Source organism: Suncus etruscus, chromosome 4, assembly GCF_024139225.1.
Source record: "Suncus etruscus isolate mSunEtr1 chromosome 4, mSunEtr1.pri.cur, whole genome shotgun sequence".
In the NCBI taxonomy this organism is placed as follows: domain Eukaryota; kingdom Metazoa; phylum Chordata; class Mammalia; order Eulipotyphla; family Soricidae; genus Suncus; species Suncus etruscus.
Window position 1 is genome coordinate 26,187,134 of NC_064851.1, and position 6,444 is coordinate 26,193,577.

Here is a 6,444-nt window from a genome sequence, read left to right on the forward strand (position 1 = left end):
GCTATGCAGAATCAACAAATAAATAACATTCAGTGGTGTTTTGTCTCTCTTGATTTCAGCCATTCAGGTGATGTGACTTCTAGTATTTCCCTTGAGGGATAATTCCATAATTTAGTGATTTTCACTGTCAGGAAGTTTTTCATGTACTCCATGTAAATTGTTTTTTTCTGAAGGTTTATTCTATTTCTCATAGTAATACTAAAATTGGGCATTCCATTAAATGATTCCTCATTTCCAGTGAGAGTTACCCTTTTAAACAATTGACTTCCTGATGTTTTTTACTTTTACTTCTCAACTGCTCAAGAGTTATATATGTACCTATAACAAATATCTTTCTTAGGTCAATCTTTAACTGCTTTGATCAATTTTAAGTTTTTCAAGCAAACTTTATATACATAGGTTAAAATATGTGAAATCAGGTATAGAAAGAATGTGTATCTCTACTTTTATAAGTTAAAATTTCTTAAAATTTGAAACAGGACCAATACCTATGCATTTTAGACTTCAAACAAAGAAAATCAGAATTAAAACCCCCAACAGTTAAATAAATGAGAAGAATGATATTTACTTCATGGGTTACTTTAATTTTAAACTGGTATCACTACTCAGGAATCTGATTCAGATGCAGTGTGATAAAAAATAAATCTAAAAGTATTTATATTAGTAAGGAAGTTCATCTATTGAAAGAACCCATCCCTTTATAGTAAGACATGTTAAATTTTGTTGTTATAGAATTGGTATTTACTGCTAGCAGGATTCAAATGACTTTTTTTGTGGATAATGTAAGTAGACAAAACAATTCTAAATGAAATGAAAATGAATGAACTTCTACTTTTCATTCAAATGCAGTACCTAGTGTGATGTAGAGTGAAAATATTTGTTGCATTAGGGATCTAAAAGGTATCACCTACTTGCAGGCAAATTCCTTACTCCCTGTGCTAACTCTCTTGCCATATATATTTCTATATTTATTTTCTTTTGGAGGGGTTGGGTATATCTGGCAATGCTCCCGGGTTACTCTTTGCTCTGCTTTCAAGAATTACTCCTGTCAGTGCTCCAGAGACTGTTTTGGATGCCTGGAATAGAATCCAGGTGGGTTGTGTACAGAGTAAATTCTCAACCCTATATACTATTTTCTGGACCAATCAATTACTACATAATATTTATATTTGTATTTTTTTAATTAATAATAATTTTTATTTTAACCAAAGTGGATTACAAATCTTTCACAGTAGTATTTTAGGTACATAGTGACATTGAATCAGGGGCATTCCCACCACCAATGTTGTCCTCCCTGCACCCCTGTTCCCAGCATGCATCCCATATTGCCCTTTCTTTGCCCCCCACATTGCTAGTATAAGTGGTCCCTTCTGTGTCTAGCTTGTTGTAGATTGGGTATTGATCCTGTTGTAGTTGGCTTTGGATTTGGTGTTTAAGTCTGATCATTTTTTATTTTTTCTCAATGTTCATACAACTGTTTTGTCTTGGTGCACTCCATTATTTCCCCCTCAATGTGTGAGGCTGAGCAAGATGGTTCAAGTATTATAAAAATAATACAAAAAGTTTTGTATTTGTTTCTGGATGACACCAGAAGTGTTCAGGATATACTGATGGGGGTTTAAGCTCAGGGATCATTCTTGGCAGGACTCGGGAGAAGCCTGAGATCAAATCCAGTTAAGCTAAGTGCAAGGCAAATGCTCTCTCTGATATGCTATCACTCTGACCATATTTATAGTTTTAAATCACCACATGTTATGCCAAGTTTTGACATACTTAACCTTGGAAGCCTGTTAGCATCAGTGGGATGGGCTGTTCGATCCTTGCACTGAATCATAAGCCTATTTGGCCAAGAATTTCCTGGATTTCCCCTTATCTTCATAAACACTTCTTGGGAGACACCCCACTCTAATAACATTTTATTTAAATTTGAGTTGTTTATAAGTAACTATTACTTGAATGTTTTAATTTTGTATGTAATTTAAAGAGTGTCACTTATGTCTTTATATACATACATATATATGATTACATATTCTCAATAGAAACTATACTGGCTGAAATAAAGTTTTATGATAGGCTTAAGTGTGCTTTATTAAAATATATTAGATTTCTATGAAATTTATGCAAGGTATTTCATTCTTGTGAGTCTAGTTACATTTTTTGTCCTTACCTAGACTGTAAGAAATGTATAAATATATCTCAATTATTAAAATTGCATAATAACAATCTACACAGGATATTAAAAGATAGAGTAGAGATAAATCAAGCTTATGAATGGACACCTCAGAACAGGGATCAGAGGAGGCACATTTTTTAGGGGACACTTTCTTTGAATGTTCAATAGAAATTTTTTTTAACCAAACACCTGGAAGCCATTTCCAGGTGATGGAACACCAGGAGCTCTCAAAGCATGAACCAACAAAATAGGTTCAAAAAAGCTATTAAAACTTTTATAATCCTGGCGAACAGAAGAAAACACAGTCACTTTATAGGAATAAAACTCACAGCAATTGAGATAAAGCTGAATTGGAAAAATAAAAAGTATTTCTAGAAAACAGTTTTATTTTAATGCAGAACTTCATTGAATTGTGGCACACATGTCAAATCGTGTCTACCTTCTTTATATAAAGATCCCTTATAATAAAAAAAATCAGTTGAAATAGGACCACACTGTTTGTTTACATAGTGTCTGACTTTTACTTAGCACCACTGAAAAACTGAGTAGCTACAACAGAGACCACATAGTCTGCACAGATTCAAATATTTACTATCCAAGTTTAACAGAGCAGAGCTCTCTTCTGACCTCCTCTCTGTGCATTGTCAAGCTGACGAAAAATTTGAGCCAAGAGGAAGAATAATTAGCTCTCCCATTTATGAAGTTCAGTTTTGTAGCAATGGAATGGCATGTGAAATAATGTTTTATATCTGATGTGTTTTTTTGACTTATTATTCTGTCTTGTCTTACTCTTTTCAAGTTAAGTATCATTAATGTAGTGCTCTCTGATTCTTTGTTTCCTTGACTATAATAATAATTACAGACATTTCATTTTGTAGATTTTAGGGGAAGATTATAATTTTTACAATAGCCATTTCAAGGGGCCGGTGAGGTGGCGCTAGAGGTAAGGTGTCTGCCTTGCAAGCGCTAGCCAAGGAAGGACCACGGTTCAATCCCCTGGCATCCCATATGGTTCCCTCAAGCCAGGGGCAATTTCTGAGCATTTAGCCAGGAGTAACCCCTGAGCATCAAACGGGTGTGGCCGCCCCGAAAAAAATCCATTTCAAAAAATAACTTACAACATATGACTTATTAAGACAAAAGGTGTGTACTCTTGTTACTATGTAAAGAAAAGAATATGAGGTGAAACATATGTATGCATATATATTAAATATCTACTGCATGTATGTAAAGGGCTTTTCTAGGTACAAAAAATGTAATGGGATTTCTTCATGTTGGTCAATAAAATTGATAACTTCTTTTAACATATTAGTCTGTATTCACTTATAACAATATTATGCTAAAAGGCATTTTTAGCAGATGATCTTTCTATTATAGGCCATCGCACGATCTGTAAGATGTTTAGCAGTTTTCTTATCTGATGTGGAACAAACAAAAGTAGCTATTTCACCCCAGTGGAGAAATAAAAAAAACATCTCCAGACATTAACAGATGCCAAATGTCTCCTGAGGGAACAAAATCTGTGCCAGTTGAGAAATACTGAATCTTGTTCCTTTCTCTCTCAGTTCTCACAAAACATATCTTTGATAAAATGAACAAAATAGGAAAAAAACTATATTTTCTCTTAGGCAGGGATTTATTTGGTCAGAAGATTAAGATCACTCGCTAATGGTATAGTGAGGATGGATTCCGTTTGTGCTGTGTCCAGTCTCTTCTTCTTAAAAATGGACTTCATGTTGTGACATTTTCAGTTCTTGCAAAAAAATATCTTCGTCACAAAAACGAGATATCAGGTTTCGATAGTCTCATTTTTACATTCCTGTGCTGTAGTTTGTTGACCTTTTCAGTATTCTAAGCAAGATTTGAAGAAGTTGACCATTTCCTTTCTTCCTATTAAAAAGTCTGGTAACCTGTTGCAGAAACTAAAATGACTGGCCAACGAAACTGAAGAAATTTTAAAAGGTCAAAATAGTTCAAAACATCATAAATTTCCCAATGCTGGGTTGCACATCTAAACACTGTTTTTCAAAATAAATCCTAAAGAAATGGTTAAAAGTTAGTGCAAGCCTGGTTAACATTCTTCCTAAAGTTAGTCAGTTTTATTATTGAACTTTTGCCTTCAGGTCATATTAGGAAATTTAAATGTATAGAACACCTGCAGGATACTAATTTTTAAAGTGATAGGCAGCAACTTATAAACTCCCTCAGCCCTGGAATACTTATATCTCTGTGAGTCTACTAAGCTATACAGAATTTCCAGACAAAAAGGTAAAACTCATTCAAATAAGTTACATTAAAATTTCTGCTTCTTCAGCAACACTGCAAGAATTTTCATTTAACAAAGTGTCAGCATCAGCAATACTATTATCAATGGACATCTGGTTTTCATTCTCATATACATAGGCAGCACATTTAAGGTCCGGTTTAGCATATTCAGTGAAGTAAATGTGTTTAGGAGGGGCCGTAGGGGAGTAGATGAGTTTCTGTACTCCTTTTGAGTCAGGACTGAATTTGAAATTACTAAGATATCAAAAAAGCAAATGAAATAGAACACAGGACTGTACTAGCATAGGGATTTGGAAATACAATGTTTGTAACATATGTAAATGATGTGCATTCTTGGAAACAACAATCATGCAAAATTGAGTCTACTCTTTTTGGATTTAATACCTGGAAGTACCAAGGGACAGAGCCGCTGCCTGAGTATTCAGCTATAGACATGTTAAACTGGAACATTGGTAAGAATTGGGTACTGGTATTGAAGTAGATTTATATTCTACCTGTAGCTTTTGGAATAAATTTACAGGTGTCCTGGAAACTCAGAGAAAGGAGTAATAAGAAGACTGTAAACTAAAGCAAAACAATGTTTGACACATAATTATATGTGCAAGAAAGATGAATTGAACCTCAGATTTCACAATCAAATTTTAATACTGAGGTTATTTATGATCTTTTAGTCAAAATAACCTATCTCCTAACGTTTAAATTTTAAAGAAGTGAAGCTGTCATTGCATTTTTTTTTATTCTGGGCTCACAGAGTTAAATCCTTAAAAGTAACTCAATGTTTCAAATTTAGACTGTGTGTGACTTTAGCTTCTCATTTTACGCATATATTGGCAAAAATTCTTGAGTTGAATAATGTTTATGAAAGCAACATTAGAGAAGATTTTTTTAATTGATAGATTTATTTTATAGGAGTCACACTCATAAATGCTAGTTGTAGGACACAGTGTCATTTTCTGTGATGCTGGGTGCAGTGATATGAGCCTGAGTGGTGCTATGGAAGTTTGAGAGGTTTGGAGTGCTTAACACTAGGACTTTATCTTCTAGCATTGTTCATGGGGTCATGTCACACCAATGATAAACTCAGGGCCTTGCAAATTCCACAAATATGACCTACCACTTTAGTTTTCTACCAGGCAACGTTCAATAAGTTATAAGTTTTGTATAAGTTCTTATAAAATCTTGACTTATTTAGGGACACAAATGTTAGCAGTATAAAAACTCATTACTTTCTAACATCTACTGTGAAACCAGAAACTAAATTAAAAAACTAATTAAAAATATAGAAAGTATTGTTTCTGTTTGATAAAGCATATAGGATAAGAAGTTAAATGAAAGCAATATGGTAATACCTTAATGAAAAAGCATTTTGTACTTTTCAAAACAACATTTACTCAATTGAAGTCAATAAATATTCAGTTCTAATTATGGATTAAATACTATAGTTGGTCTATGAATATTTTTATTTAGTTGATCTTGATTTGGGGTAAATTGTAGTCTAATTTAGGGTATTGATTTTTGAAATGGTATTACTGTGGTCTCATAATTAAAATATTATAAGTATATTATAATATGCACAAAGAATAGCCTGGTACTCTTAAACTTAATATTAAAATATTAAGAATGATCATTATTCTTAGTCTAAAATTTGAAAGACTATGTACATATAAATGTTAATATTTTATTCTATACTGTATAAAAGTTGTTATAGCCTATACTTTTATTATTATAATTTTATAATAAATATCCATTTTAGTAAGTCCATATGCACTTATAGACTTAGAAACATCTTTCAATATTTCTAACTTGCCTCAAGTTTTGATCATTTCTTTGAAATAACTAATACATAATATAACATTACATCATGTGTTATTACTGAACAATTACACGAATGCAATTTTCTTGATTAATTTTTGCAAGAATTTTTTCCTTTTTGTGGTTTTTGGAACATACCCAGTGATGTTCAGGGGTTACTCCTGGCTATGCAC